This window comes from Mytilus trossulus, chromosome 1 (genome assembly GCF_036588685.1).
Source record: "Mytilus trossulus isolate FHL-02 chromosome 1, PNRI_Mtr1.1.1.hap1, whole genome shotgun sequence".
Classification (NCBI taxonomy): Eukaryota; Metazoa; Mollusca; class Bivalvia; order Mytilida; family Mytilidae; genus Mytilus; species Mytilus trossulus.
In genome coordinates, this window is record NC_086373.1 from 28,089,388 (window position 1) to 28,111,368 (window position 21,981).

The following is a 21,981-nucleotide window of genomic DNA, read 5'->3' on the forward strand; positions in this document are numbered from 1 at the left end:
CTTACTTATTTCAATCAGTTTTAAATATTGTATGCTACCTTATGATAACATGATTTTAATAACTTTTTAAATCTGTTTGCTGGGCATTTATTTACCGTAATTTACCAATTATGGATTCGGTAATTTCCGCTAAAAAACGAAGTTTACCGAATGATCTCATCATTCATAAATCTCATCATACATCAATCTCATCATACAACAAAAAACGTATAATGTTGTGAACACTTAATATAATGTTGTGAGCACTTAATATAATGTTGTGAGCACTTAATATAATGTTGTGAGCACTTCATATAATGTTGTGAACACTGCATATAATGCTGTGAGCACTGCATATAATGCTGTGATCACTTCATATAATGTTGTGAGCACTACATATAATGCTGTGATCACTTCATATAATGCTGTGAACACAGCGTATAATGCTGATTATTAACATAAGGCAGTCGTGGCGTTCCATAAGGAACGCCATGAATGCCTTATGTTAATGACCAGCATTATATTCAGTGCTCACAACATTATATGCAGTGCTCACACCATTATATGCAGTGCTCACATCATTATAGTAAGTGTTCACAACATTATATGAAGTGCTCACAACATTATATGAAGTGCTCACAACATTATATTAAGAGCTCACAACATTATATGCCGTGCTCACACCATTATATGCAGTGCTCACATCATTATATTAAGTGTTCACAACATTATATTAAGTGCTCACAACATTATATGAAGTGCTCACAACATTATATAAAGTGCTCACAACATTATATGCAGTGCTCACAACATTATATACAGAGCTCACAGCATTATATGCAGTCCTCACAACATTATATACAGTGCTCACAACATTATATTAAGTGCTCACAACATTATATTAAGTGCTCACAACATTATACGCAGTGGTCACAACATTATATTAAGTGCTCACAACATTATATTAAGTGCTCACAACATTATATTAAGTGCTCACAACATTATACGCAGTGGTCCAAACATTATATGCAGTGGTCACAACATTATATGCAGTGGTCACAACATTATATGAAGTGGTCACAATATTATATGAAGTGCTCACAACATTATATGAAGTGCTCACAACATTATATGAAGTGGTCACAACATTATATGAAGTGGTCACTATATTATATGAAGTGGTCACAACATTATATGAAGTGCTCACAACATTATATGAAGTGCTCACAACATTATATGAAGTGCTCACAACATTATATGAAGTGCTCACAACATTATATGAAGTGCTCACAACATTATACGTTTTTTATTGTATGATGAGATTGATGTATATTTTGAGATAAATAAATGATGAGATCATTCGGTAAACTTCTATTTAGCGGAAATAACCGAATCCATAATAACGGTAAATTAATGCCCAGCAAACAAATTTAAACAGTTATTGTTATATATATAAGTTATCATTAAGGCAGTATACAATATTTAAAACTGATTGAAATAAGTAAATTAAGAAGTATGATCAATTTAACACAAATTTATTCCAGGGCATTTTAAACTTATTTTGAGGATCAGTTTCACCACATTCACAACTTAATATCTATATATATTTAAGTGTTTATTTAATTGCATCGCCGAATGCAGTTGGATACGACCGTAGAGGTCCAACCCTGAACCCTTCGGACAAAAATGAACACACTATTCACGCTTGATTCAGGTCTGAATTTGGAATGTAATTAAATATTTGACACATAATAAATTTCTGACACAGAATGATTATTACTTACAGATGGTGGTATTCTGCTTTTCTGCTGTCATATTCTCTTGACTGCTCATCTTTCTTCATATTTGAATCCCTGTCGCTCTCTGCCGGGTGCTTTGATGTCTTCAGATGGTTCCAACCTTCACCAGATGTTTCGACCCTGTACCATTGCATCCTCCGGTTGGCGGGTCAGTAGAGGTGGCCAAACCTCTACTCGTCAGCACTCGGCTTCCAGCTCAGATCATCTCGGCGATGCCATAACCAGCAAGATGAACGCTCTGCTGCTTGCCTTTCCAACTATTCCCATTGCCTGTAGCATCCTCCATACTGACTGTGCAGGAAAACCTCTGCAGCCTACTTCTACTGGGAACAGCCATGCTTTCCAACCTCTTTCTCTACATGTTGTCATCAGCTCTGTATACTTTTCCTTCTTCCGCTGGTATGCCTCTTCACATCTCTCTTCCCAAGGAACTGTCAGTTCTATTGCAACTATCATCTTTGACGGCTGTGACCACACTACAATGTCTGGGCGTAGGGTTGTCTGTACGCATTCTGGAAACACAAGCTTCTTTCCAATGTCAGCTCTCATGTTCCAATCACTGCCCTTGTCCAAGATGAAGTGCTGTTGAGACTTTGTTGCATGTCCAGTATCTCCCTCTCTAACGAATCTGATCTGTTTTGCCTCTGTTTTTGATGGTCTCTTCTCTTTTCTCTCTATATCAAGGATTTCTGCTAGATGTTTTAGGACCTTGTCGTGTCGCCATCGATACCTTCCCTGTGTCAGAGCAACCTTGCAGCCTGAAAGTATATGTGCCATAGTACCTCGTTCACCACATAACTTGCAGCTTGGTTCTTCTATCAGTCCCCACTGGTGTAAGTTTGAAGGGGAAGAAAGTGTATCGTACACTGACCTAAGCATGAATGAGATTCTGAATGGTTCCATCCTCACCAACTCAATAACTGTAGTCAAAGTAATAAAAATTGGTTATATAATTTGAATTTATACCTTATTTTTTGCTTTTGCACTACGCTGTTGCGAATTGCCCTACCCCCAATACCCTCCTTTTTTGCTGTTTTGTGCAATATACTATGCTGATGCATACTGACCCCAACCTCAAGAAAAGAAAAATGTATCCCCCACTTTTTTTCTTTTTGATTTCTGAAATCTGATATGGGGAAAAAAAATCTTTACACATAATTTTAAAGCAGTGTAAGGGAGGTAATCAAACATGTCTGTATTACCTCAATATATTTGGATTACCTTCCTTACACTGGTTTCAAATTGTTTTAATTGACCATTAACCAAGAAACCCTTGTTTTCCCTCTTTTTTGCCTCTAATTTCTTAACGGTTTGAGCCATATCACCTCCCCCACCTACCCCTCCGAGCAAATCATAACCATCCCTTTTGTAGTTTGGAAACTTGTGGTATAATTTCAGAGAGATTCATACACTTCATGACTGGAAACTTCAAAAATGTTTATTTCGACCCCTAATTCCTAAACCGTTAAGACCATAACCCCCCCAAATCAATCCCAACCTTTCTTTAGTGGTAATAAAACTTTTGTTAAAATTTATTTGATTTTGTTTCACTTATACAAAAGTTATTATCCGGAAAACATCTGTCTTCGGCGACGCAAACGATGACGTGACAGCAATATACGACCATTTTTTTTCATATTTTTTTTTTTGCAGTCGTATTAAAACATGTAGATTTATACACATATATTGTGCATTTCTGAATAAATATATTCAGATTACTAGGGATTGTAATTAAGATATGTTATGACCCAGTATTTTTCAAGGAGAACCAAATATCTGTCAGAAGTATACTGTTCATTGCATTTTTTTTTATCAACGTTGATCGGCAATTGCAAATAGAATTTTACTTAAACATTTAATATTTTCAATCATATTTTAAAAAGGCATGTCATAGCAATGTTTGGTGCAAAATAACTAGTTTGTTAATTTAAATTCTTTAAATAATATAATTCGGACTATGCTATACATAAAAGTCAAATTAGTTTCGAAAATTTTCCATTTTTTCCCCGTGAGTGATCCATATCCAGGAGAAAGAAGCCCCTCATAAATAATCAAGATCCGTCGTCAAAAGTAACTTTCCGGATAACGAAAAAAATATTCAGATATGAAATTTTCAACCTTTTACATTGATCCTAACATGGGATGGAAAAAAAATTGGTAGCAAAAATAACAAAAATCCCCAGACTTTAGACAAGATTGTATGTGGGAAGGATTAGAACACCAATAACAACAACGATAAGAATTCACAGTAAATAAAGGCAACAGTAGTAAACCGCTGTTCAAAACTCATAAATTCATGGACAAAAAACAAAATCGGGGTAACAAACCAAAACCGAGCGAAACGCATTAAATATAAGAGGAGAACAACGACACAACACCGAAACGCAAAACACACAGAAACGGACCAAGCATCAGACAAAACCCACGAGAATAACAAATATAACATGAAAACCAAATACATGAATTTGGGACAGACAAGTACCGTGCCACGTCTTATCTCAATATCTCAAAAATAAGAGAAAACACAAACGACTCAACGTTAAAATGCAACACACAGAGAAACGAACAATAATATAACAATGACCATCTTCCTGACTTGGTACAGGACACTTTTAAAGGGAATAAAAGTGGTGGGTTGAACCTGGTTTTATGGCATGCCAAACCTCGCACTTTAATGGCAAAGCTAAATATAACATTGAAATGACAACATAATATTACAGGACTACAATACAAATAAATAGGAGAACATATTAGACAAAGAAAAACATGATTAATAGATAACAAAAAGCATCAGGTTTAAAATTCAATACGCCAAAAACGCGCCTTGTCCACACAAGACTCACCAGTGACGCCCAGATATAAAAGATCGAAAGTGAAAAAAGTACAAAGTTGTACAGCACTGAAGATCAAAAGTTGAAAAGGTTTCGCCAAATACGGCATTGTTTTTATTCGCGGGATAAGAACATTCTTATTATATAGATAATTCATGCTATTGCAAACAGTAAGTTTTATCAAATGAGTATGAAAGAGATATACACATAGAAACTGAAGTATTAACTAATTAAAGAAAACTAAACCTGAATACATAAAGCCTAGATATAAAAGATCGAACGTGAAAAAGGTACAAAGTTGTACAGCACTGAGATCAAAAGTTGAAAAGGTTTTGACAAATACGGCATTGTTTTTATGCACGGCATTGTTTTTAAAACAATACTAGATTTAGAAGTTCTCCATTAATATAATTATATTACAATTATATATTGACATAATAACAAGAATCGTTTTTTTTTTGTGCTTCTGTTAACAAAAAATATTGTGCGGACTTTAAATAAAATCAAAGAAGTGCTCAGCAACAAATAACATTCCTCTTTTATGTGTTGTTGCTATCATCTGGACCTAAACGCAAATTTGAATCTTTTTTCGAGGTCCATTGTTATCAAGAAGTGCGATCTAAATATATTTATGTGCGGTTCGCGTATGATTTTTGAAGTATGTAATTTACTCTATTGTGTTTTCACAATAGTAGTAAACCGGTTTTGGCGGTCAGTATATAATGAAAGTTTGCACGAGATTTAACTATCGAGGTTTGGGCAGTGACCATTATCGTACGTTTCCTTTGTATTGAAGTTTAATTTCGTAATGTCTGATACCGAACCTGATAGACTACTTGATATGGAAGATGTAGAGATGCCGGGCCAAGCTGCTTCTGATGAAATTACCAATGCTGATTTGTTGTCGCTGATGAAAACTTATTTTACCAGAAAGTTGACGGGAATTGAGCGAAATTTTGCAGATACCACACATGATCTTGCACGAAAGGTACAGAAATCTGAGAGTTCCTTCAAGTTCAAGGGTAACAAAGTGCAGTTTGATTTAAATTCTGATTTGTTAGATAATATTGATATTGCCGTAGACTGTATAGAGCACCGGAGATATGAGAAGGCCGTTAAAGTGTTGAAAGAATCTGGTCAATCTTTGAAGAAAAGGAATAAGCTGATTCGTATAGCTGATAAATCTGAAGGTGGGTGGAAAACTGTGGACGAGTATTTGTCGGATGACGTGGCTAGTGATTCAGAGGATGAGAAGCGCATTCGGGCGGCTGATGGCAGAGCAGTGAAGAAATTGAAAACCGTGAAGCAGGATAAGCGTCAAAACATAAAGAAAAGACCCGCGGAATCTGCTGGTGGTCCGTCTAGTATTGCTCACAATGGTAATAATGGTGGTTTTTCTCAGCAACAGCCCTTTCTTGTCGCGGGGGCCGCCGCCCCCATCACATCTCGTCGAAACAGAGCTAGGGACATCTGTTACAACTGTGGTCTGTATGGACATTGGGCAAAAGATTGTAAAAAAGGGGGACATTCAGCAGCTTCCAGAGGAGCACAAAACTGAGAGATCTCCAGATATTCTTAAGGTACAGAATGTAGACAATTTTGACTCTTTTATGATTATGAATCTGGTACCTCTTGTATAAACGTTAAAAATAGACTGAGAAATTCTTTAGATTTTTGGAAAAATATTCATGCTTCAAAGTTTATTTTAGATTTAATTGAGAATGGTTATAAAATACCTTTAATTAACGAACCAGAAAGCGTTTTGTTAAGAAACAATAAATCTGCTTTAGAACATAAAGATTTTGTAGAAAAGGCAGTTCAGGAATTAATTGATGCTAGCTTGATAAAAGAAGTATCGAACAGACCGCATGTTGTTAATCCGTTAACTGTATCGATTAATTCATCAGGTAAAGGTCGTTTAATTTTAGATTTGAGACACGTAAATAAACAAGTTGTTTACAGTAAGGTTAAGTTTGAGGACTGGAAAACTGCCAGTCAGTTTTTGACAAGCGATTGTTATGGATTTGCTTTTGATTTAAAAGCAGGATATCATCACATAAACATTTTCCCCAATCATCAGAAATATTTGGGGTTTTCTTGGAAGTTTGGTGAAACGGTAAAATATTTTGTTTTTACAGTTTTACCGTTTGGACTCTGTTCAGCGGGGTACGTATTCACTAAAGTTGTAAGACCTTTAATTGCTCACTGGCGCAAAGACGGTATCAAAATTACAGTGTATTTAGATGATGGTTTATGTTTAGCGGAGACTGAGAAGCTATGTTGTGAACAGTCTGTGAGGGTCAAAAACGATTTGATATTGTCAGGTTTTGTTCCAAACAAGGACAAGTGTATATGGACACCTGTTCAAACTTTACTTTGGCTTGGTTTCACTTGGAATTTGAAAAGTTCTTTGATGGAGTTGCCGTTAATTAAAATAGAAAATTTTGTCAATTTGATTGATGTAATTCTGTCTAAAGCTTTTAAAGTTAAAATTAGGTTATTAGCTAAATTATGTGGAAAAACAATTTCCTTTTCAATAGCTATTGGAAATGTTACTCAAATTATGACAAGGTGTACTTTTTCTGTTATAAATTTAAGACAAGACTGGGATCAGTACGTTGATTTGAGACAGCACTCAGACAGTATTCAAGAAATTATGTTTTGGAAGCAAAACATTCACTGTTTGAAGCCAGTACCGTTATTACGGAATAATTCTGAATTCAATGTTTTCACTGATGCTAGTGATATAGGTGCAGGAGGTTATTTGCAAGGTACTGATTATATTGCACACAGACAGTGGTCTGTGACAGAGGCAACAAAAAGCTCCACTTGGAGAGAAATCAAAGCAATTGAATTAGCATTAGATAGTTTTGCGAAAGTATTAGAACACAGTTCAGTTACTTTTTTCACAGATAATCAAAATGCTGTTAGTATTATTAAGAAAGGAAGTAAATTACCACACTTGCAATGTTTAGCTTTATCAATTTTTAATACTTGTGTGTCGTGCAATATTTCATTATATGCACAGTGGATTCCTAGAGAGGAAAACGAAAAGGCTGATGCTTTGAGTAGAATTATTGACATTGATGATTGGGGCATATCTTTTGAATTTTTCGATTTTTTGAATAGCATCTGGGGACCATTCACTGTTGATAGGTTTGCTAACATGCATAATACAAAGCTGACTAGGTTTAATTCGAAATATTGGAATCCTGCAACATCAGCGATAGATGCATTCACTTGCAACTGGCATGGCGAGAACAATTGGTTAGTTCCGCCAATTAGTCTAGTTAGTAACTGTATTAACCATTTAGTTTCTTGTAGAGCAGAGGGTACACTTGTTGTCCCTAAATGGCAGTCTGCTGCATTTTGGCCTTTGATTTTTAAACAGAACTCAGAATACGCTTGTTATGTTGTTGATGTTTTAGAATTTCATGAAGCGGAAAGAATTTTTGTTGCTGGTAACAATTTAAACTCTTTGTTTGCTAATGGCAAATTTCACGGGAAAATATTAGCTGTACGTTTAAATGCTTCGGTTGTGTAATATGTATATTTATTTTACAGATTTATATTACCACTGGGTATTGCATTTTGCTATGGTGTGACTGTGTACACGCATTGGACTGCCTTTTGTGGTCACTGGACCCTCATCTTATTGGTCGCTGGACTATTGTTATAGATTGCATTGTTTAACCAAGTCACTGGACTAGTATGGATATAGTTTCAAGGTACTGTATTTTATATTTATAATTTTATTTTGTATATATATATTTTGTAGACAATATTTTCTGTTGGATTTGGGTCACAGAACGAGCAGATTAAACATCCTGAACTTAAATCATTGTTTAATAGTTTATCTTCAACCATTATTGATGCTCGTGCAAAATCTACAGTAGAAAAATATGCTGGATATTTCAAAAGATTCGTTAAATGGACTGAAAAATACTCTGAAATTAAATGTGTATTACCCTGTCAAGAATTGTATGTAGGTCTATATTTACAAAATTTAATTCAATCAGCTAATCATTATAGCGTTATAGAATCCGCTTTTTATGGAATTAAATGGGCACATAATCTTGCTGGGGTAGCTAATCCATGTGATTCTGAAATTGTTAGATTGATCGTAGAAGCATCAAGAAGAAAGTTGAACAGACCTATAGAGAAAAAGAGTCCAGTTACTTCTGATATTATGATCAAATTGTTTTTGAAGTACAATTCAATTGGTCGTTCTCTTAAAGATTTACGCCTATTAACAATGTGCGCACTATCTTATACCGGATTTTTAAGGTATCAAGAACTTTGTAGTATAAAAGCAAAGCACATTTCCGTTTGTAATCAATATATAGACATTTTTATTGAGAAGAGTAAAACAGACTGTTACAGGAAAGGCAGACATGTTTTGATTTCAAAGCTTGACACTCCACAATGTCCATGTACAATTTTAGACTGTTATTTAAAAGAAGCAAATATTGATTTGTCTTCAGATATGTATATATTTAGACCTTTGTCATTTTTGAAGAAATCGAAGAATTTTGTTCTAAGGAAGAAAAACGATAGTTTGTCGTATACCAGAGCGAGAGAATTAATTAAATGCGCATTATCAGAGATTGGTTGTAACTCTAAAGATTTTGGTTTGCATAGTTTTAGATCGGGTGGTGCAACAGCTGCCGCTCAAAACGATATTTCAGATAGGTTATTCAAAATACATGGTCGGTGGAAATCCGACCAAGCTAAAGATGGCTATGTATTAGAAAGTTTACAGAAGCGATTGTCAGTATCTCAAAATCTTGGTATATAATATGTACTTAACATCAAGTTTGCTTTCTTTGTGCGTCGAGATGGTCATTGCGCCTAACAGTACCTAAATATGTATTTAGTTTTCTATGATGCCTTTATCGTATAAAGGTACATATCTGAATGTGCTCAGATATGTATGCTTTACAAAAATCTAGAGAGATTTAGCACATAAATACTTTATGTTCGTTTGAACAGAGTGAATTTAGAACATAAATATATTTATGTGCGGTTCGCGTATGATTTTTGAAGTATGTAATTTACTCTATTGTGTTTTCACAATAGTAGTAAACCGGTTTTGGCGGTCAGTATATAATGAAAGTTTGCACGAGATTTAACTATCGAGGTTTGGGCAGTGACCATTATCGTACGTTTCCTTTGTATTGAAGTTTAATTTTCATTAAGAAATCTGTTTTTTAATGTATTGAAGTTGTATGTAAAGAATTAATGTGTTTTGTATATATTTTGTAGATGTTTGATAGCTGTCTTTTACCGGTATTGTTGATTGTGTGATGTTTATAAACCGGGATTTGTTTTCATAGATGCATGGTTGCCGTATTCAAAACATGAATTGTTAATGGTGTTTGATATTAGAAATATTGTGATCTCTGGATCTATATTTATTAAAATTGAGATGGTCATTGCGCCTAACAGTACCTAAATATGTATTTAGTTTTCTATGATGCCTTTATCGTATAAAGGTACATATCTGAATGTGCTCAGATATGTATGCTTTACAAAAATCTAGAGAGATTTAGCACATAAATACTTTATGTTCGTTTGAACAGAGTGAATTTAGAACATAAAAGATATTATTCTGCTATGACTTGTAGTTGATTTGTATTTTGTATCTTAATATACCTTAACCATAATTAATTTAGGTCAACTAGTTATCAAAGGTACCAGGATTATGATTTAGTACGCCAGATGTTGTTTCGTCTACATAAGACTCATCAGTGACGCTCATATCAAAATATTTTTTTATAAATCCAAACAAGTACAAAGTTGAAGAGCATTGAACATGACTCTTTTTTCATGGACAATCGTCACTATCATAATAGTAAATCATTCTTTTTTTACTCATAGTTTGTTTCAATCTTTACTTAAATGCATGTTTTTTTTTATTAGTTGTTAGTGGCTTTGAACTAGTTGTCAGTAACTCTGCTCATTGTTGAAGGCCGTACTGTGGCCGTTTAGTTGTTAATTTCTGTGATGTCATTTTGTCTCTTGTGGAAAGTTGTTTCATTGGCAAGCATACCACTTTTTTATATATATATTAACCGTGCAAACTGACGAACAAACGTAGTAAACGTTTTATTCATCCCCACAAACTCAGTTTTCATAAGAGATGATAACTTTAAATGAAAATGTTTAACTGGGTCTTGAAAGGGTAAATTTGTCTTATGAAAGTTTATATATTTCTATATAAGACTGCTGATCATATTTAGAAGACAAACTACTTGGCGTGCTAAAAAGCTTGTAAAAAATTGGAATAATTGATGTAAAATTGAAATGCTTTAAACTGCATTTTCCATATCTGTTAGATACTTATTCATGTAAAATGTCAAATTCTGAAAATCGATGCCAAAAATGACTCTATCATGACATATATAAGCTAGCGTAATATGGCACTTATGTGTTATAGAAAGCTGACTGTTTTATTTAAAAGGTAATTATGCTTTTTAAAAATGAGTACGGACTATAAAGTGGCACCTTGCTAAAGTTCTTCAGTAGGAAATGAACTCGAGTAATATATCATACAAATTTCCCTTTGATATTTCATTAATAAAATTTTTATAATTTAACTTACATTTTGCCATTCGTATTTCTTGGTTTCATCTTTTCCTTACTTATTTCAATCAGTTTTAAATATTGTATACTGCCTTATGATAACATGACATTAATAACTGTTTAAATTTGTTTGCTGGGCATTACCGTAATTTACCAATTATAGATTCGGTAATTTCCGCTAAAAAAACGAAGTTTACCGAATGATCTCTTCATTCATTTATCTCATCATACATCAATCTCATCACACAACAAAAAACGTATAATGTTGTGAGCACTTCATATAATGTTGTGAGCACTTCATATAATGTTTTGACCACTTCATATAATGTTGTGACCACTGCATGTAATGTTTGGACCACTGCGTATAATGTTGTGAGCGCTTAATATAATGTTGTGAGCACTTAATAAAATGTTGTCAGCACCTAATATAATGTTGTGAGCACTGCATATAATGGTGTGAGCACTGCATATAATGTTGTGAGCACTGCATATAATGCTGATCATTTACATAAGGCAGTCATGGCGTTCCATAGTATATAAAACAAACATTGCCGAATGATGCATGACAATGAGTTCAATGTTAGTTGAAACCTTGCACAAGTCGAAAATGTACACCTTAAATTCATATCAACAGACAGTTATCCTAAAGCTTAACGAATCCAGACCTGACCACTAAAATGAATCTTCATCAATGAAATGAGGCAAATTCAGGGTAAGGTGAATTCTGTCTGACGGACATGTAGTTTATAGGATCCAATATACAAAATGTGGGTAACCTATAACTCATGATAAGTGAGTACTTCACATGACAATAAAAAGCTTCATCCAACTATTTTACAAACAACATGTTCACAAATGCCCAAATAATAATTTTAATGTATTTGCGCGTCTGGCGTACTAAATTATAATCCTAGTACCTTTAAATTTGATACCCTTTTTACACCACTGGGTCGATGCCATTGCTGGTGGACGTTTCGTCCCCGAGGGTATCACCAGCCAGTAATGAATATCAATAATGTGATCATTTGATACAAATTTCCTTTACAATACTTTCGAAAATCTAAGGGTAACCATAGTCGTATTTGGTACAACTTTTTGGAATTTTGGATCCTCCATGCTCTTCAACTTTTTACTTGTTTGGCTTAATAAATATTTTGATATGAGCGTCACTGGTGAGTCTTATGTAGACGAAACGTGCTTCTGGCGTAATAAATTATAATCCTGGTACCTTTGATAACTATTTGTACTTGTACAAATACAAATTTCCTGTTACCCCGCTTATATCTCGAGAAAGCGATGATATGGATTGTCTTTATGCACAGCAGTTCATTTTAGCTCCTCTTTGAGATCCGTGTTTAAACAAAAGTTTCAAGTGCCGGGTGTAACAACTTGCAGTATACAATATACATAAATTGGCGTTTTGTCACCCATTATCTTTTCTTATTGCCGTAGTTGTTATTTCTTTTTCTTTCCATTTTCTGAAAAAATATTAATACTTTGAAATGCTTAAACCTATTGAGGATGTTGACCTATCTAGCCTTTCTCAATACCAACAACAAATATCAATTATCATATAATGGAAGAATAATTTGAACGTCTTAGTAGCATCAGATCTTTCACGATCCTTTCCACGATCTTCAAAAATGCAGTACGTGATCTTTCACGATCCAAAAAATCAATTTTGTGTAAAGAGTTCTTTATTTACCAAGTTTCAGATTATATTTATACAAAATAACTATGAGAACCGTTTAAATAATTCAAATACAATGCCCTTATTCTGATATACGTAGTTTATCAAGTCGAATTTGTGAAAAAAAATCGGGTTTGTTTACATTTTTATGTCATTCAAATGTCGAGAAGCAATCTGCCTTTTGTCGTTTTGTAATAACTATGTACTTTTGAAACTGGATATTCTGACATACTGATCATAATGTTGAACCTTTTTGACAGACAGTTTTATTTTGTCGTAAATGTGTCTGTGTAATTAATTAAATTAGAATATTTACTGACCTTTCATATGTCTTCTTGATTAAATGTCTCACGATACGTTACCAGAACTTTCACGGTCGTCTGTCAATACTGACTCAATACTTGACCGCCGTTAGATATTCTTTCACGTTCATTTCTATCGATAAACCGAATAACACCCGTGGCCATGCACGTTGTTATGTTTTCTCTAGTTTTATATTATACTAGAACACACCCGTGCTATCACGGGTCCGTGACTGAATTAAAGTATATAACTATGTGCAAGCCTTATTTTAGTATTAGTATTGTCATCTGATAAAGTCATGCCGATTATAAGATGCGCAGTTTTTCTCTGCTTTCAAATCTTTCTGTTTGAACCCGTCGAACTGGAACTTATCAATTATTGATAATATTAATTATTTGGAAAACAAAAGGTCCTGGAATGGAGTATTTCTTAATCAACAGCATTGTCCTATATTAGTTATAAATAAAGTTGAATTCTTTGATTCGCTGTTTTACGTCATGTCCGTTAACAAATTGAAAATTACCTATACGCCTTATTTTTAGTCCAGATTTTAAAGTCATAAGAAACCTCAAGTCAAAAAAAATAATGCATATGATTTTAATAACTCAATGGATAGTTTTCATTATAAAACTTATGTACATATACTTTTTTCTGAGGAAAATTCTTTAATTTATTCATATTTAGAAGAAGTTTACTTTATTTGAATAGCTTCCTTCCAGCAAGCAATTCCCCCGACATATTTTCCGTATGCAAGGTGACCTCAGTGTGACCCATCTCGTAAAAATCCGGTGACCACAATACGCATGGATGTCCTTAAAATAAACTATTATCTGAATTTACATGTTAAACACGTGCTCAATTTCCATGTTTTTTGTTTATTTTTCGTCAATTGTTGACAAACAGGTGACAATCGTTAAACTTCGGCTTCAAAACACGAACTTTAATTACCTGCCATATTTTCACAACAACACTGACCGATTGAAAAAAAAAATGACAATTATACGAAATTTACACGAAAAAAATGATAAATTCGAGCACAGAAGACTAAGTTTATGATGTTTGTATGCATTGGTTCAAGAATTGGAGGAACATTATTTTTCACCGGTCACTCGTTTCTTATGACTTTAAGTATTCGTATTGTTATCTTAGAAAGTCTAACTGATCAAAATACTACAATAGGAAACAATTTGACAATACAGTAGTGTCAACCCTGTGATTATGACCCATGTAATACTAGAATAGCATATTAATCCTGAATACACCGTTTGGTGGTGCGGTGCGCCTGTCAGATGCGGAACGTACAGATAAGGTAATCGGTAACAGGTGAATATACTATTGGTATCGGTATCGGACTCGACCCGGAACTTCTTAATTATTGGCAGTATTAATATTACGTGGAAAACAAAAGGGCCTGGCGTGATGTAATTTCCAATCTACACCTTTGTACTATATTAGTTATATATAAAGTTGAATTCCTTGATTCGTCGTTTTTACGTGATGACGGCTGACAAATTGGACCTCGTAATTTTAGTATTATATAGGTGTCATACCACCAATTACTCCCTCAAATTTAGAACGTATGTGAAAGTAGGCCTACTCGGACAAAAAATAGTGCATTTGATGTCATTGTTTACTTAAACTAACCAACAAATTGGCAGAAATGAAACTTTTGGTGAAAGAGAAATATATTAAGATCATTTTGAGCTAAAATTTACTTGTTTATGAGTTTGCATTAAAAATTGAGGATTAATGCACTCCATAGTATACTAATTTAAGATTTTCAGAAAACCAGGGGTTATTTTTAGTGGTACCTCTATTCGGAATACCTTTTCTTTTTTATATGATTTTAAACACCTACTGAAAATGTGCATGTAGAAAGCTGATACATGTACAATTCAGGATATAACTGGTTTCTATGAAGTTAAACTTAAGGTAAAATATTTAGAAAGCTGTGAAAATTGTAAAATTTGGTTGAACAGATAGGTACTTTTAATTGGTGGTATGACACCTTTAAGCAAAATGCGGTGAAACATCAAAATCAGAAAACAACTGTTTTTTTTTGTCTTAACTGATCATTTGAGATAATAGTAGCCACATTTCAATCTTTTTGGGGGCAAAATGTCACATATTCCAAATTTAGAGCCCAAAACTTGAGATTGTGCTATTTTTAGCTTTTCCCATCCTGACAATATGCTTTTATATTAGAAGACCAGGCAGAAGCTAGCGAACAATAGCTAGCGAACAATAAGCCAGCGAACAATAAGGCGATATATCGAGAAACCAAAAAACAGAATAAGACAACAACGGCCGTTAAATAAAAAAGTATTCAAAAAGGCAGAAAATCAGTTAAAATATAGCAATTTTAACTCAATTTTGAAATGGTTTTTATCCAATCCATTGATTTAACAAGTCGCATTACTTTTTAGGCTAATATTCAGTACCACAATAACTCTGCATCTATCAACGGATTATTTGTAGGTGTAGGGCCACCAATGCACCCACTTCAATTTAGAACGTATGTAAAAGTAGTCCTACCCTGTAAATTATAGCACCTTTTATGTCATTGTTTAATTAAGAGCTCAAAATTTGAAAAAAATGTCAAAAAATTAGGGGGGTCGGCCTATTCCAGGGCTTCTAGAGAAAAATAATGAGGGGTGTCACGGGGAATGACTATATAGGTCTTGTAGAGGAGAAGAAGGCGCTTCTTTTGCGCTAGGTATCAAAGGGCGCAATGTTCAAAAATCTGAAACTAGGGCTCAAAATTTGAAAAAAATGTCAAAAAATTAGGGGGGTCGGCCTATTCTAGGACTTCTAGAGAAAAATCATGAGGGGTGTCACGGGGTATTACTATATAGGTCTTGAAGAGGAGAAACAGGTACTTCTTTTGCGCTAGGTATCGAAGGGCGCTATGTTCAAAAATCTGAAACTAGAGCTCAAAATTCGAAAAAATTGTCCAAAAAATGGGGGTTGGGTTGGCCTATTCCATGAGTTCTAGAGAAAAATAATGGGGGGTGTCACAGAATATGACTATATAGGTCTTGTAGAGGAGAAACAGGCGCTTCTTTTAGGCTAGGTATCGAAAGGCGCTATGTTCAAAAATCTGAAACTAGGGCTCAAAATTTGAAAAAAATGTCAAAAAAATGGGGGTAGGGTCAGCCTTTTCCTGGAGTTCTAGAGAAAAATAATGAGGGGTGTCACGGGGTATGACTATAAAGGTATTGTAGAGGAGAAACAGGCGCTTCTTTTGCGCTAGGTATCGAAGGGCGCTATGTTCAAAAATCTGAAACTTGAGCTCAAAATTCGAAAAAAATTGTCCAAAAAATGGGGGTAGGGTTGGCCTATTCCAGGAGTTCTAGAGAAAAATAATGGGGGATGTCACGGGATATGACTATTTAGGTCTTGTAGAGGAGAAACAGGCGCTTCTTTTGCGCTAGGTATCGAAGGGCGCTATGTTCCAAAATCTGAAACTAGAGCTCAAAATTTGAAAAAAATGTCAAAAATGAGGGGGGTCGGCCTATTCCAGGGCTTCTAGAGAAAAATAATGAGGGGTGTCACGGGGAATGACTATATAGGTCTTGTAGAGGAGAAACAGGCGCTTCTGTTGCGCTAGGTATAGAAGGGCGCTATGTTCAAAAATCTGAAACTAGGGCTCAAAATTTGAAAAAAATGTTAAAAAATTAGGGGGGTCGGCCTATTCCAGGGCTTCTAGAGAAAAATAATGAGGGGTGTCACGGGGAATGACTATATAGGTCTTGTAGAAGAGAAACAGGCGCTTCTGTTGCGCTAGGTATCGAAGGGTGCTATGTTCAAAAATCTGAAACTAGGGCTCAAAATTTGAAAAAAATGTCAAAAAATTAGGGGGGTTGGCCTATTCCAGGGCTTCTAGAGAAAAATAATGAGGGGTGTCACGGGGAATGACTATATAGGTCTTGTAGAGGAGAAACAGGCGCTTCTTTTGCGCTAGGTATCGAAGGGCGCTATATTCCAAAATCTGAAACTAGAGCTCAAAATTTGAAAAAAATGTCAAAAATGAGGGGGGTCGGCCTATTCCAGGGCTTCTAGAGAAAAATAATGAGGGGTGTCACGGGGAATGACTATATAGGTCTTGTAGAGGAGAAACAGGCGCTTCTGTTGCGCTAGGTATAGAAGGGCGCTATGTTCAAAAATCTGAAACTAGGGCTACAAATTTGAAAAAAATGTCAAAAAATTAGGGGGGTCGGCCTATTCCAGGGCTTCTAGAGAAAAATAATGAGGGGTGTCATGGGGAATGTTTATATAGGTCTTGTAGAAGAGAAACAGGCGCTTCTGTTGCGCTAGGTATCGAAGGGTGCTATGTTCAAAAATCTGAAACTAGGGCTCAAAATTTGAAAAAAATGTCAAAAAATTAGGGGGGTTGGCCTATTCCAGGGCTTCTAGAGAAAAATAATGAGGGGTGTCACGGGGAATGACTATATAGGTCTTGTAGAGGAGAAACAGGCACTTCTTTTGCGCTAGGTATCGAAGGGCGCTATGTTCAAAAATCTGAAACTAGGGCTCAAAATTTGAAAAAAATTTCAAAAATTAGGGGGGTCGGCCTATTCTAGGACTTCTAGAGAAAAATCATGAGGGGTGTCACGGGGTATGACTATATAGGTCTTGAAGAGGAGAAACAGGTGCTTCTTTTGCGCTAGGTATCGAAGGGCGCTATGTTCAAAAATCTGAAACTAGGGCTCAAAATTTGAAAAAAATGTCAAAAAATTAGGGGGGTTGGCCTATTCTAGGACTTCTAGAGAAAAATAATGAGGGGTGTCACGGGGAATGACTATATAGGTCTTGTTGAGGAGAAACAGGCGCTTCTTTTGCGCTAGGTATCAAAGGGCGCAATGTTCAAAAATCTGATACTAGGGCTCAAAATTTGAAAAAAATGTCAAAAAATTAGGGGGGTCGGCCTATTCTAGGACTTCTAGAGAAAAATCATGAGGGGTGTCACGGGGTATTACTATATAGGTCTTGAAGAGGAGAAACAGGTGCTTCTTTTGCGCTAGGTATCGAAGGGCGCTATGTTCAAAAATCTGAAACTAGAGCTCAAAATTCGAAAAAATTGTCCAAAAAATTGGGGTAGGGTTGGCCTATTCCAGGATTTCTAGAGAAAAATAATGGGGGGTGTCACAGAATATGACTATATAGGTCTTGTAGAGGAGAAACAGGCGCTTCTTTTAGGCTAGGTATCGAAAGGCGCTATGTTCAAAAATCTGAAACTAGGGCTCAAAATTTGAAAAAAATGTCAAAAAAATGGGGGTAGGGTCAGCCTATTCCTGGAGTTCTAGAGAAAAATAATGAGGGGTGTCACGTGGTATGACTATAAAGGTATTTTAGAGGAGAAACAGGCGCTTCTTTTGCGCTAGGTATCGAAGGGCGCTATGTTCAAAAATCTGAAACTAGAGCTCAAAATTCGAAAAAAATTGTCCAAAAAATGGGGGTAGGGTTGGCCTATTCCAGGAGTTCTAGAGAAAAATAATGGGGTGTGTCACGGGATATGACTATTTAGGTCTTGTAGAGGAGAAACAGGCGCTTCTTTTGCGATAGGTATCGAAGGGCGCTATGTTCAAAAATCTGAAACTAGAGCTCAAAATTTGAAAAAAATGTCAAAAATGAGGGGGGTCGGCCTATTCCAGGGCTTCTAGAGAAAAATAATGAGGGGTGTCACGGGGAATGACTATATAGGTCTTGTAGAGGCGAAACATGCGCTTCTGTTGCGCTAGGTATAGAAGGGCGCTTTGTTCAAAAATCTGAAACTAGGGCTCAAAATTTGAAAAAAATGTCAAAAATTAGGGGGGTCGGCCTATTCTAGGACTTCTAGAGAAAAATCATGAGGGGTGTCACGGGGTATGACTATATAGGTCTTGAAGAGGAGAAACAGTTGCTTCTTTTGCGCTAGGTATCGAAGGGCGCTATGTTCAAAAATCTGAAACTAGGGCTCAAAATTTGAAAAAAATGTCAAAAAATTAGGGGGGTCGGCCTATTCTAGGACTTCTAGAGAAAAATCATGAGGCGTGTCACGGGGTATGACTATATAGGTCTTGAAGAGGAGAAACAGGTGCTTCTTTTGCGCTAGGTATCGAAGGGCGCTATGTTCAAAAATCTGAAACTAGAGCTCAAAATTCGAAAAAAATGTCCAAAAAATGGGGGTAGGGTTGGCCTATTCCAGGAGTTCTAGACAAAAATAATGGGGGGTGTCACAGGATATGACTATATAGGTCTTGTAGAGGAGAAACAGGCACTTCTTTTAGGCTAGGTATCGAAAGGCGCTATGTTCAAAAATCTGAAACTAGGGCTCAAAATTTGAAAAAAATGTCAAAAAAATGGGGGTAGGGTCAGCCTATTCCTGGAGTTCTAGAGAAAAATAATGAGGGGTGTCACGGGAAATGACTATATAGGTTTTATAGAGGAGAAACAGGCGCTTCTTTTGCGCTAGGTTTCGAAGGGCGCTATGTTCAAAAATCTGAAGCTAGGGCTCAAAATTTGAAAAAAATGTCAAAAAATTAGGGGGGTCGGCCTATTCTAGGACTTCTAGAGAAAAGTAATGAGGGGTGTCACGAAGTATTACTATATAGGTCTTGTAGAGGAGAAACAGGCGCATCTTTTGCGCTAGGTATCGAAGGGCGCTATGTTCAAAAATCTGAAACTAGAGCTCAAAATTCGAAAAAAATGTCCAAAAAATGGGGGTAGGGTCGGCCTATTCCAGGAGTTCTAGAGAAAAATAATGGGGGTGTCACGGGATATGACTATATAGGTCTTGAAGAAGAGAAACGGGCGCTTCTTTTGCGCTAGGTATCGAAGGGCGCTATGTTAAAAAATCTGAAACTAGAGCTGAAAATTCGAAAAATTTGTCCAAAAAATGGGGGTAGGGTCGGTCTATTCCAGGAGTTTTAGAGAAAAATAATGGGGGGTGTCACGGGATATGACTATATAGGTATTGTAGAGGAGAAACAGGCGCTTCTTTTGCGCTAGGTATCGAAGGGCGCTATGTTCAAAAATCTGAAACTAGAACTCAAAATTTGAAAAAAATGTCAAAAAATTAGGGGGGTCGGCCTATTCTAGGACTTCTAGAGAAAAATAATGAGGGGTGTCACGAAGTATTACTATATAGGTCTTGTAGAGGAGAAACAGGCGCATCTTTTGCGCTAGGTATCGAAGGGCGCTATGTTCAAAAATCTGAAACTAGAGCTCAAAATTCGAAAAAATTGTCCAAAAAATGGGGGTAGGGTCGGCCTATTCCAGGAGTTCTAGAGAAAAATAATGGGGGGTGTCACGGGATATGACTATATAGGTCTTGAAGAAGAGAAACGGGCGCTTCTTTTGCGCTAGGTATCGAAGGGCGCTATGTTAAAAAATCTGAAACTAGAGCTGAAAATTCGAAAAATTTGTCCAAAAAATGGGGGTAGGGTCGGTCTATTCCAGGAGTTTTAGAGAAAAATAATGAGGGGTGTCACGGGGTATGACTATAAAGGTATTGTAGAGGAGAAACAGGCGCTTCTTTTGCGCTAGGTATCGAAGGGCGCTATGTTCAAAAATCTGAAACTAGGACTCAAAATTTGAAAAAAATGTCAAAAAATTAGGGGGTCAGCCAGCAGCGGCATAACACAAAAAAACTCATCATAAATACCAGACGCGCGTTTCATCTACAAAAGACTCATTAGTGACGCTCGAATCAAAATTATGGTTGAAAGGTCAAAATAAAGGACGAATTTGAAGAGCATTGAGACCATAACATTCCTAGCAGTTTTGCCAAATACAGGTAAGGCAGTCTATTCCTGGTGTAGAAAAACCTTATTTTTTTTCAAAAAAATTCAAAGCGGTGTTAATTTATAAGATTATATCAATGATAAGCCAAGTCAACACAAGTGCTGACTAGTGGGCTGGTGATACCCTCGGGGAAATAAACCTCTACCAGCAGTGGCATCGACTCAGTGGTTGCAATTTAAGTTTTAACTCATCATAGATACCAGTATTTTAATTTTATATTTACGCCAGACGCGCATTTCGTCTACATATATCAGTGAATGTCCTGTGAAGGGAAAACAGGCGAACCGTTTGCGTAAGACTTCAAATGGTGCTATGTTCAATTTTGTCGAAAATCAAAAAAAAAAACATATGATAGTCAGTAAAGACTAATTTTCAATTTCTTGTCATAAAAAGTCATAATTTCCCCATCCGAATAACATGATAAAAGAGTTTGTAAAATGTGTTATGTAAATACTGATAAAAAAAAATGGTGATTACTGGCTGTGAAGGTTATGTCGAAAAGAAAACAACGAAGATGAAAGAACTTTAGTGCGAATGCCAGATGGTATATAACCAAATTGGAATTGAAATAAAAAAAACACTCTTTATTTTTTTCTGATATAATTTGTTAAAATTGAACTAGTTAAACACTATTTAAATATCACCGGAGTTTGATCAATAATTATCGACTCGATAAGTTCTTATCTGCACATGCAGCTACTGTACCCGTACACAGCAAAACATGTGTTTCATCCTCATTGTTTTCAACACTTTAAATAACCAAGTTTATAAAGTTGTGTGATTGACACCTTGAAATTGGTCCTCCACAACTCTTAACCGCAGCAAGATGGCAGATTATCAGCATGAGAGAGGCAGGAATGTCGCTGTGACAATTGCACGTATTGTCGGTCATCACTTTTCCACTATAAGTCGTTTAGATAAAAAAAAAAATGAGGCAATACACGATATAACAGACTATCCGAGATCAAAAAGACCCAATATGCCACCTGCTAGGCATGATAAAGCTTAG